The sequence below is a fragment of the Lepidochelys kempii genome, chromosome 3, assembly GCF_965140265.1.
Source record: "Lepidochelys kempii isolate rLepKem1 chromosome 3, rLepKem1.hap2, whole genome shotgun sequence".
Classification (NCBI taxonomy): Eukaryota; Metazoa; Chordata; order Testudines; family Cheloniidae; genus Lepidochelys; species Lepidochelys kempii.
In genome coordinates, this window is record NC_133258.1 from 106900721 (window position 1) to 106913923 (window position 13203).

Genomic DNA, 13203 nt, shown 5'->3' on the forward strand with positions numbered 1-13203 from the left:
ACTTTGTTTACTACTTAATGTTATTGTTCTATAAGTTGCATTTTCTACAATATTGTCGTTAAGAAACCATATTTTTGTGAGTGTGGTGTACTAATTTGTTTTAAATGATTCATCACATTGTAGAGACAACTGTAACGTGTGCTGAACATGTAAATATTTAGAGGTGTACTTAAGTTACAATACAAGCATGCATTGTATGCTATTACTACTTACAGCTGCTTTGTAAAATTAAATGTATTCCAAGATCACTTAGAGGAGTAACTGGTAAAAAAGGGCTCTAAGGGAGGATATTGCATTGCCACTAGGCCATTCTATCAATAGTTGGCTTGGACTTGGTAATCTGTTGTCCTCGATTATCAATATTGTGAAACTGGAAAAGAAAGCACTTAGGAGCCAAATTCACAAGTCACCATGGTATTCAGATGAATGCAATTTAGGAAGTGGAAGGGAAGATGATTAGACAGCAGGTAACAGAATTTTCATTCCAAGTCAGACTGATTGAGATGAATCCTTGAATAGCAGTGCAGGAATAGAGAAAGCATTCCTGTATCTCCACTGTAGCAGCCATGATTACTTCTGGGTGGTAAACAATTTGTGTAATGCATTATTATTTTCAACGAGTTACAGAGTTAAATGTTTCTTGCTATGTCATATTGCTTTTATTTTGCTAACAAGGCCACTTTGACTCTGATTGAGCTGTCTGACACCTTCGGCGTCTTTGTTCTGGAACTTCAGCCACTGATGTTCACTGATGTCCTAGAGATACTGGAGAAGTGTGTGCTGCAATATGCAAACTAGATCCATGCCCCTCTTGACTGGTGAAGGCCAACTGGAAAATGTTGGTGCCTTCTTTGGAGTTGCCTATCAACACCTTCCTCACTGAGAATAGGGTGACAACTTCTCTTTAAACAGCAATTGTTAGACCTTTACTAAAGAAACCAGTTTTCATGCTGACAGTCTCTCTCATTGTCTCACTGGCTCATATTTTCCATTTCCTGGGAATATTGTCTAGAAGATTGCAGTCAGACAATAGCATGTTGGGTCTTCAGGTCTTTTTGAGCTCCAATCAGTTTGATTTAAAGCCTTATAGCAGAGAGTGTGCTGGCTGTATTGGTTGACGATCTGCCCTTGGCAATGGACAAAGTTCACCATGCTGATTCTCTTGCATCTGTTAGCCGCCATTGTTGTTGATACCCTGCAGTCTCTATAGCAGGGTAGATGAATCATTCTTACGTGGACCACTTGATGCTTTGTCAGATATCCCACAGGGTAATTCAGGGCATTTATTCCATTGTCCCAAGATCACTCCTATGTTGGGTTTGGCAGGTTCAATTCTGGGACTACTCCTGTTCAATCTGTCTGTGGGGCAGTATATAAACTGCAGTGTCTTTAGTACATGGATGACACTCTGTTCTATGTTTCCTTCTCATCTGACTTTTCCTGTGCAGCTGAGCAAGTTAGTGCCTGATAAAAATTGGGATCTGCATGGGGGGTACTTGTCTCAGGCTAAATCCAGATTACAGTGAAATAATGTTTGAAAAAGTGGGGAAGTAACAAAGAAATGGGGAAAAATATATTGGTGTGTGATGGGGTGACCACTCCACACAGGACTGAAAGGGGTTAAGGTGTCCTGGTAGGCCAATTATCTCCACAGGCTGCACCTGGAGGAATCAGGGAACTAATTGGATCAGGGAACTAATTGGAAGCAGGTTCAGCTGTGCAGAAACAGGGAGTGCCTATATAAAGCCAGGCACCTGGGACTAGATAGATGTCATTGGGGAAGGCTGTAGGAAGGAGTCATTCTCTGGGAAAAGGGAGGAAGATTTTGGAGCTGGTACACTCAGAAGGAGAAGGGGAACCAGGTGTGCTAAGAACCAATCCAGGGAAGGAGTAGTGAGGGCTGATAGAGGAAGACACAGAACTGCTGAGCTGAGGGTCCCTGGACTGGAACACACAGTAAAGGGTGGGCCTGTGTTCCCCCCCAGCCACTGAGGGAGTGGCACTATGGGGCAATGAGAGGAAAACTGTCTAGGACTTCTAGAAAGAAGGGACTTTACTACCATGGAAGGGGGGAAACACTGAGTGATTGGGATGGAAGGCTGAGTCATGAAGAGGACTCTGTGGTTCCTGGGATGAGAGAGGAGCTGCAGGCCTGTGAGAAAGACAGAACAATGGCATGCAAGCTGTGGAAGGGGGTGTTGACCTCAAGAGCTAATCCCAGAGCGCCCTGGAGGAGGTGCTAGACCAGCAGGGAGTGGTGTACCCTGTCACCAGGGGCCATCAATATAGTGGTGCCAAATGGCTTCCATTTCTTACTCAGGTTTACTTTCCATTTCTTACTCAGTGAGTTGTTCCAGCTTCTCCTGGGTGGGCAGATATAAGTGGTTGTCAATAGTTTTAATGTTTCCTTGGTAAGAAGGTTCTGACCTTTTTCTTTCAGATGTTATGCAAGCCTATGTCACTTCCAGATAGTACTCCTTGTAGTAGTTCAACATGGTGCCACACCTTAAAAAAACATTCAGAAATTACAGCTAGTGCAGAATGAGCTACAGATTTAGGTAGTGTTTGTTATGAAGTTCCTGCTGCACACATGAACTGTGATCTGCATTGACTTCTAAATGCCTTATAGGTGAAATTTAAAATGTTTGACTTTTAAAATTCCTATCTGGTTTGGGTCTTGGCTACCTGTTGTGATCAGCTTCTTTCCTGTGCCATATCACATCTGTTCTGATCAGTCTGGGTTTAAAAAGGAGGGGAATAATGGCAGGTGTTCTTAGTGGTGGATCTTTGACTTTGGAACGTGCTTCCACATTCTTTGGTTTACCAGAGTCCTTATTTAGTGACCTTCAGATCACTCTTCAAAGCTTAAACATTCTCTCAGGCTACCCAGATGTGAGGATGGGTTGAGTATATTGGATTTTGTGGCATAACAGTGAAGGGGTTTTAGTTTTGGCGATTGGAACAATTTGTCTGTTCTCTTCTGAAAAAACCTATATATATATATTTTGGTACGGTAAATTCAGCCTGAGGTTTGGCTAAGGGCATTTTGCACTAAATGCACTTTTTCTTAAAGCCATAGTTTCACCTCAAAATGTGTCAGATTGGTGGCATTGGAGATTAAAGTAATCTGTTTCTTCACAGACCAGCTATCGGACAGACAGCAAGCTTCTCTACACTGCCCCACCAATATCCTGTAAGACTGACCTTGAAAGGCCCCATTTCTGTAAATGAGATAATTCAATCTCTGCTCCCGCTCAGTCTTTGGCCTCTCTGCTGCTAACACCAACAGCCAGACACCATCACGGCCAATTATGATGGTGATTGTTTGGGGAAAATATTTCTCCAGTAAGCACTGGACTAAGTTCAACTTCATTTCACCCAGGGGTATTGAACAGTCATGAGGTTGTTGGCCCCTGACCAGTAAATAGTGCAAATTGTACCTGGGATTGTTATATCTTTTATCCTGTTCTCCCCCTCCCCCGCCCCTCATCCAAACAATTAAACCTACGCAGAATGATTCTGTGACTCCCTAAATTCCCTGTATCTTTAGTCATAATGTTAATAATACAAATTTGTGTTGTGCAGGCTGTAGAAATATGGCACTATCAAGCAGCATATTGTATTAGAGAACCCCACTGTACAATGACCTTAACATTTCCAAGGTAAATGTTTTACAAAAAATACATAATGTGCATCTACAATCTCTGTGCAGTATTTAACCAAATAATTCTGTTCCAAGTTTGAAAACTCAAAATTGACCTAATGGCTTCTTTTCAGTATGAATCATTAAGTCCCTCTTTCTCCAAACAGAATAAAACAGCAACTTCACCTTCAATTTTCAAACGTAATTGTTAATTTCATCTTAATTAAGAAGAGAAGCTTTTATCTAGAATGTCAAGAAAGCATTTTCCCTCTGTTTGCCTGCAAGTACAGTCAAAAATCAGAGCTTTCAAAGTTTCAGAGACTGAAATAGTTTTCTTTAAAAAAGTGTGCTTTTGCATATAAATATATCATGCAATCTTCACAAATATGTATAAATTAAATTAGATACCATATGTGGTTGTGATTCATGTAATAGAACCACAAGATAAATTACGTTTATTATGCACCTTTGACAACCTCATCTGCCTATTAATCCTTTTCCTTAAGAGCTACTTTTAACGTTCGAAATCCTGAAACACCTTCAAACAGCTGCCATTTAAAAAGAAAAGTGATATCATTGTAATATGCTCTGGATGTGTCATTGGGACTAAACCACAGATCTCTAGATCTAAAGGCAGGAGCTTATACTGTCAGGGTTAAAAGACCTAGCTCTGTTAGTGTGAAAGTTGTACAAACACAATACTCTACATATGATCTAGCCACAAGGGGGAGACAGAGCCACACAACGATAGGATTTTTCTTACTGGTTGGAGGGCCCTGTATAACTTGTGTGATCTCCCTACTCATGAGTAATGCTACCATCTCAAACTCCTGCCAATAAAGTCTTTATGCCACTCTGCACCACCATACACTTTCTATGTATAAAATTGTATATCCATATATACCATATGCATATACAGAGGCCCAACTTTTTTGGTAAGGCCACAAGTTGGCCAGAGATTCCACACAGATAATTGCCCCTCTGTAGGGGAATCTCTGCTGGTGTAGAACTTGTAGAGGGTTCTGGGTGCAGTCCACACTAGTAAGGGATTGCACCGCTTGCCCTGCAATCCTGGGTGCCTCCAATGCTTTGTGAGCATTACAGGTTGGAAGCTACAGCAGCAGCCAGCCTACAGGTATGGAGGTCACACTGTGAGTGTCTCTGTGTTTGCCAGCCCTGGTTCAGCAGCTCTGGCCCCAGGAGCCTGTCTACAGCCCCACTATGGTTTCCATAAGGATTGGTTACTACTTTCAGGGTGACTCCAACACACTCCAAGTTCCAATTTTCCCCCAAACCATGTGCTCTGCTATATCCAGCCCTCTCTTGGACACTTCAGAGAAATAATATAGTTTCTTTCTGTGAAGACCCCAAACCACATCACAGCTTATTAACTTAACTGGTTAAACAACACCCCTTCCATTTAAACACAGCACTAAGGTGGTTTATAATAAAGATAAAGCCATCTATGTCCTATTAATAAATTTAAGTGATGCCAAGTAAAAGGAATAAAGTTAGAGTTACAAGCAAATTAAAGTGTAAACATACATCTAAAAGTCTAAAACTTAACCTAGCAAGATACAGGCTTTGTTCAAGATGGTTTCTCTCGCCAGTCTTCCTTCTTTCCAGGCTGACTTTCTCTTAATCAACACCTTCCACAAAAGTACAAGGGGCTCGTTTCCCTTGTCTTCCTATGTGAAAGATCTTTGCATAAGCATACTTCTCACTTGTATCAAGTTCCAGAGACTTCAAACCCCACTCATTTGGTTGAAAGATCCATCTTTCTCAGCTTGCAGGAGCTCTGGCCTCTTGTATCTATCTAATGTTGGATGCCAAAGATGGCTTCTGTTGTTTATATCTTTCAAAGTTCAATGAATTTGTTTCAAGAGGCAGGATAACCTCATGCTACTTTTCCCTTCCTGTGGGCTTCCCATCCCTATGTATGTAAATAGGACTTCTGTTGTTTTGATTCCACCATGTTTAATTTACATAGGAAACAGGTAAATCGCTGACATCTCTCCTGTCTGGGAGGGAACCTGTTTCTCCCGATTTGCCCACAGACTTTAAAACATATTATTAGGTATCCATATTTCTTCATATAGTGTTAATATATACATTTCACAATATTACCAGCGTGCCATTAGCTTTCAGAAAAGCACTATACACTTTCATAATACAGTAATATTATGCAAAATCTGTTGATTCAATTACTTATCACTTGAGGTTCAGCCTCTCCTATCCCCCTGTCTTCATAGATGAATACACCTTTGACATTGATTCTTCTGAGGGTCACCCTCCAAAGTAAAGTTCATTCAAGGTGTGAGGAAGGTGACATAGAATCTGGTGGTGGAGTCCATGTTCTGTCTTCCCCCTACTGGTTATTTGAAATTGAAAATTGTTCTGTTTCCTGACATCTCTTCCCCCATATCTTGATGGTTCTATTTAGTTCACTTTACATATAAGTAGTACACACACATTCCTTTGTTAGGGATAGACCTGTTTAACAACTTACCCAGCATACCTGGTTTACACACACATACTTTATACATAATTCCATTCATAATTTTTAATATACATCATGCAAGAATATTAATGATCAGCGAGTTAGTTTTCAAATGATACCTCACGGCATATATTGTAAAAGAGTATCACAATATTGCATGTATGTTCTATGTAAGAGAACAGTATGATTGCTCAGAGCTTCAGTATGAATCTGGCGAAAAAGCCTGTTGACAGTCTCTGGGTTTAGATTAGAGGCAAGAGGAACAAAATTGATCTCATGGTGGGCGTCTGCTATAAACCACCAGACCAGGAGAATGAGGTAGATGAGGCTTTCTTTGGACAACTAACAGAAGTTTCCAGATCAAGGCCCTGTTTCTCATGGGGGACTTAAATCACCCTGACATCTGCTGGGAGAGCAATACAGCAGTGCATAGAAATCTGGGAAGGTTTTAGAGAGTGTTGGGGACAACTTCCTGGTGCAAGTGCTGGAGGAATCAACTAGGGGCCATGCTCCTCTTGACCTTCTGCTCACAAACAGGGAAGAATTGGTAAGGGAAGTAGAAGTGGGTGGCAACCTGGGCAGCAGTGACCATGAGATGTTCGAGTTCAGGATCCTGACAAAAGGAAGAAAGGAGAGCAGAAGAATACAGACATGGGGCTTCACCAAAGCTGACTTTGACTCCCTTGGGGAATGGATGGACAGGATCTACTGCGAGGCCAATATAAGGGGAAAGGAGTCCAGGAGAGCTGGCTGTATTTTAAAGAAGCCTTACTGAGGGCGCAGGAACAAACCATCCCGATGTGCAGAAAGAATAGCAAATATGGCAGGTGACCAGCTTGGCTTAACAGTGAAATCTTCGGTTAGCTTAAACACAAAAAGGAAGCTTACAAGAAGTGGAAACTTTGACAGATGACTTGGGAGGAGTATAAAAATATTGCTCAAGCATTCAGGGGTGTAATCAGGAAGGCTAAAGCACATTGGAGTTGCAGCTAGCGAGGGATGTGAAGGGTAACAAGAAGGGTTTCTACAGGTATGTTAGCAACAAGAATAAGGTCAGGAAAAGTGTGGGACCCTTACTAAATGGGGAGGCAACCTAGTGACAGAGGATGTGGGAAAAGGCTGAGGTACTCAATGATTTTTTTTGCCATGGTCTTCACAGACAAGATCAGCTCCCAGACTGCTGCACTGGGCAGCACAGTATGGGGAGGATGTGAACAGCCCTCAGTGGTGAAAGAACAGGTTAAGGAGTATTTAAAAAAGCTGGAAATGCACAAGTCCATGGGGCCGGATGCAATGCATTCAAGGGTGCTGAGGGAGTTGGCTGATGTGATTGCAGAGCCATTGGCCATTATGTTTGAAAACTTGTGGTGACCGGGGGAGGTCCTGGACAATTGGAAAAAGGCAAATATAGTGCCCATCTTTAAAAAAGTGAAGAAGGAGAATCTGGGGAACTACAGACTGGTCAGCCTCACCTCAGTCTCTGGAAAACTCATGGAACACGTCCTCAAGTAAACCATTTTGAAGCAGTTGGAGGAGTGGAAGGTGATCAGGAACAGTCAACATGGATTCACCAAGGGCGAGTCATGCCTGACCAACCTGATTGCCTTCTACGATGAGATAACTGGCTCTGTGGACATGGGAAAAGAGGTGGTCATGATATACTTTTACTTTAGCAAAGCTTTTGATACGCTCTCCCACCGTATTCTTGTCAGCAAGTTAAAGATATATGGATTGGATGAATGGACTATAAGGTGGATAGAAAGCTGGCCAGATCGTCAGGCTCAATGGATAGTGATCAACGGCTCAATGTCTAATTGACAGCTGGTATCAAGCAGAGTCCCCCAGGGTTTAGTCCTGGGGCTGGTTTTTTTCTACATCTTCATTAATGATCTGGATGATGGAATGGATTGTACCCTCAGCAAATTCACGGATGACACAAAGCTTGGGGGAGAGGTAGATATGCTGGAGAGTAAGGATAGGGTCCAGAGTGACCTAGACAAACTGGAGGATTGGGCCAAAAGAAATCTGATGAGGTTCAGTAAAGACAAGTGCAGAGTCCTGCACTTAGGATTGAAGAATCCAATGCACTGGTACAGGCTGGGGACTGACTGGCTAAGTGGCAGTTCTGCAGAAATGGACCTGGGGATTACAGTGGACAAGAAGCTGAACATGAGTCAATAGTGTGCCCTTGTTGCCAAGAACGCTAATGGCATATTGGGCTGCATTAGTAGGAGCACTGCCAGCAGATCGAGGGAAGTGATTGTTCCTCTCTATTCGGCACTGGTGAGACCACATCTGGAGTATTGTGCCCAGTTTTGGGCCCCCTACTACAGAAAGGATGTGGACAAATTGGAGAAAGTCCAGTGGAGGGCAACAAAAAATGATCGGGGGCTGGGGCACATGACTTACGAGGAGAGGCTGAGGGAACTGGGCTTGTTTAGTCTGCAGAAGAGAAAAGTGAGGGGGGATTTGATAGCAGCCTTCAACTACCTGAAGAGGGGTTCTAAAGAGGATGGAGGTTGGCTATTCTCAGTGGTGGCAGATGACAGAACAAGGACCAATAATCTCAAATTGCAGTGGGGGAGGTCTAGGTTGGATTTAGGAAAAACTATTTCACTAGGAGGGTGGTGAAGCACTGGAATGGGTTATCTAGGGAGGTGGTGGAATCTCCATCCTTAGAGGTTTTTAAGGCCTGGCTTGACAAAGCCCTGGCTGGGATGATTTAGTTGGTGTTGGTCCTGCTTTGAGCAGGGGGGCCGGACTATATGACCTCCTGAGGTCTCTTCCAACCCTAATCTTCTATGATTCTATGAATAGTGTGTGCAGTGAGAATACGGGGTGCTTAGTGTCATAAGAATATAAGAATGGCCATATTGGGTCAGACCAAAGGTCCATCCCGCCCACTATCCTGTCTGCCAACAGTGGCCAATGCCATGTGCCCCAGGGGGAGTGAACCTAACAGGTCATGATCAAATTATCTCTCTCCTGCCATCCATCTCCACCCTCTGACAAACAGAGGCTAGGGACACCATTCCTTATCCATCCTGGCTAATAGCCATTAATGGATTTAACCTCCATTAACCTGGAGAGAGCTCCTTGCAGCTGCCCCTCTCTGCTAAATTTGATCAAAACTCAGATGTAATGGATATTTGGGGCCAAAATATTTACTAAATATTGAATCATCTGAAGTGTAGTAAAAAAGGAGTAACTGCAATTTCACTTTAAGTCTCCACCTATATCCTTTTCTCTGCAGCATAGAAGACATGAATTAGGATCAGACACCATGTGAATTTAGTCAGGGAAACGGGCTGTGAATTTTAGATATACTGTTTAACACCCTAAGGGGAACCTATAAAAACTTGAACATGAAGTCATTACACTATTTCTTCATGCCAAAATGATGATAACAACCATGAATGCTTTTCTTTAAAACATCTTTACTTAGGCTAACTTTTGTTGCAATGATTTAAATACTGAAACAAATTCTCCCTTTGCTCATCCTACATTTAAACAAAACTGCAGATTTTTGGCATCCTCACTGCATTTTCCGATTGTGCACTTCGGTGGGTTTATAATCTGTCAGCTTCCTTATCAGTGCTCATTTTATTCTTCTATAGTAAGTGTATTGCCAGAAGAAAGTCATAAATACTTCTGCACCCACATCATTTGCCTACTTTTAATGACTACGTTATTTCTGGAGCCCTGGGAGCTTGAAAAGCTCATCTGACATCACAGAGAATGGCCTTAGTTAATTGTGACATGGAAGTTGGAGCGGCAATGATGAGATGAATTGAGAGATGTTCTCTCACCCAGTGTTAATGAATAAACAGCAAGATGTATTTGACTGGCAATCTTCCCAGTGCTTTCTGGAATATTGGTATCCATAAAATTCAGCTCACGCAAATACGAAGCCCTCCCAAACCTTATATAGGACCAGATTCTGTCACCCTTGCACGCATTCCCAGAATGATCTCATTGTTTTCAGTGAGTCTATTCATGGAGTAAGGTGCTAATCAATGTAAAAAGAATTTGTCCCATTTGGAGCATCAGGAACTGCGCTGTTGCCACACTTGGTTACTTCGCATCCCCATTGAGCTTGGCTGGTCCTCACTAAGTGACTGCTCTCTCTGATTGGCCAGAAGAGCCAACAGATCGCCATTTATAAGCCCTGTTCAATATGTTCCATGTCTGCAGCTGTACCAGACCTGCTCCCTGTCCAGGCCTTGCTCAGTTCCAGCCCTAGTCCCCGCCAGCCTCTAAACCCCTGATTCTTAACTCCGGGCTCTGACCACTGGCTTGTCTCCTGACTACGAGGCCAGCTCTGTCCTGTGGCTCTGTTTTGACTCCTGGCTCCAACCATTGGCTTACCTCCTAACCACACCTCCAGTTTTGCCCTCTATCTCTGCTCTGACCACTAGGTTTCACTGCCTACACCTCTGTGATAGAATATAGACATCATCTGGACTTTTAAGACTGTTTATATGCTTGAACAGAAAATGCCTTATCTACCAGGCTGATATTTAAGTAGGAGAGCTGAGGAGGGCTTCTATAGATTATAAATCATACACACATAGTTGACTGATCTTATAAATAAGTATACATGGGTGATATTTTTAATTATACAAATATTGTGGTTTTTATATTGGTTTTTGTTATTTTTAATGAACAAAGATTATAACTGAATTATATATAATTAAATAACTTTAATTAAAAAGTCACTGTACCATACCCCAAACCTGAACATCTACAGAAAGACTCTTTCCTCCTGTTATGTTTATGCTATGAATGTCTCAGCTAAGCAACATAAATTAAATGACTGATGTCCAAGGGTCTGTCATGTTGCAACAAATAGGCTCAAAGTCTATAACAATATCCAATAGGGATGAACAAAAGTGCAAATATGTAATAAAGTCTTTTAGAAAGTCAGATGTGAGGTATAAAAGGGATGCAGAACATGTACAGAGGAAGAGTGGATAAGTGGCAAAGTACAGTTTACAGACTGTTACAAAAAGATAAGGAAAGCAAATGAAAATGAAAGGAACAGTGCACAGTTGGTTATGGCTCCCCCCCCCCCCACGATGTGTCACTTATGTAATATGTATTTGAAGCAATTATATCATCATGTCTGAAGCTTTGACTTTTCTGCTAATTATAACATTAGCTCTGAGTAATTGGAAAGAATGGTTCCTTTCCTTCTTATATTTGACTTAAGTAAGGGTGGGGTCCTAACCCCAACTCCTTGCACACACATGTAAAGCCTGAGAAGTAGTACAAACACCCCAGCTCTACTGGGAGGAATTAGGCTGTTGTTGAGGTGGATGGATCTGCACCTCCCTATTTGCCACAGATGCTCTATGTCAGCTTTCCTTCTAACAGTGCTGTGGGTATCCATATGGAGGGGAGAGGGACTGTAGTTTTCCAGTGACTCTATGAATTACATAGATCCATTGGTTGAAAACCCAGTATTAGTGAGCCATAGCTAGGGGGCTGCAGGAGCATAAGTGGAGTGCTGTTTGGCTGCTACGTAGGGGAAGTGGGGATAATATTGTTTTCCAGTCCCTGCAGATATCCACACTGTTTGAAGGTGATGTGGTTCTTATCCTCCATGAACATATACTATAACTTGTGAAGATCAAAGCTCGTATACTATCTTGGTGAATATATACTAAAAAATTGAAACAAAGCTGCATAAGGACTTAAGAGGAAGAAATGCCCTAAAGAAAATAGCACAAAAAATTATAGTCTCAGGATTCTGATTACAGAGGTTTTGTACAAATATAGAATAAACATCATGTAGTTCTACTGTAATGTTATACAAAATGAAATGCAAAGTCTTATATCAATGTTGCTTAGCTAACTATTAAGCACAAAACTTTTCCTTTTTTGTAAAAATAAAAACATTCTTAATCTTCATAAAAGACTGCAAAAGATTTTCCTTTCTTATAAGATATACACTTGTATCCTAAAATGCTGGTTTTGGCCTCTCTGTATACAACTGACAGTAAGTAAGATGCACCTGTATAGGCCTAAATTATATTTAATGTCTGTGCTCTTTGTTCCATTTATGTGAGTGAAATTGGCTTTGCATCATGGGTAGCTCTCAAGAGGTTGCCAATTCTGATAATCCTTAATAGCAGGATTTGGGCTGATTACTTGTATGCTAAGTTTCATCCCCATGTTTTTCTGCAAATGGGCTAATTGTAGATGCCTGAAAATTTAGGATTTACAACTGTATCGAGTGCTGAGTACAATATTATGTAATTTGCAAAAGCTGTAAGGGCAAAAAGCAATACAAAAATGCATAAAGTGACAGACCATTAAGTTAATCCTATAAAGATCTTGACTGTCATGCAGTCATGTTTTCCAGATACTTAGGATAGGAGACACTCAAAAGTTTATTAATGGTTCGTCATACTGCTTACACTACCTACATTTCTCATATGCCAACACTACCCTTCCTTGGTTGGAACTTTCCATGCATCAGATTGTAGCAATGAAAATGGTAATATTTTTTTCCAGAGTAGCTGAAGCATTACCATGGAAGACAATGATTGATGACTATAAACAGTCTAAAAATACCTCCTACTTTTCATGTAAATAGTGTGTGTGTGTGTGTGTGTAATATAGGCAAGAAGGGCAAAAATAGAGCTGTCTTACTCCAAAGAAATGTTGCTCACAGTAGTTAGTAAAGATTGTAATGCTGTGTATAAGTACGGTGACCATTTATATCACTGTTACATAATGTCCATAAATTTGGTACAAAGTGTCATGTAAGCTATAAATGGAAAAGTTATGATTTTCTAAGTATGATTATCTTGTTTATATGCATGTGTCATCTTTGTATCTGTTATGAATATTGGCTATGTACTTGTATCTTAAATATGTGTTTGTGTTCCTGGATGATACCCAATAGAGAAATTTACATTAGGGCTAGACAGTTGTGTTGATGGCCCATTAAGGACACTACACTCTCACAATGGACCATTGAAGAAACTCATCCCACACAGTAAGTCTTCTTGCAGATGCCTCAGATAGGAAGGAGCCAATGGCCGCCCCCTGT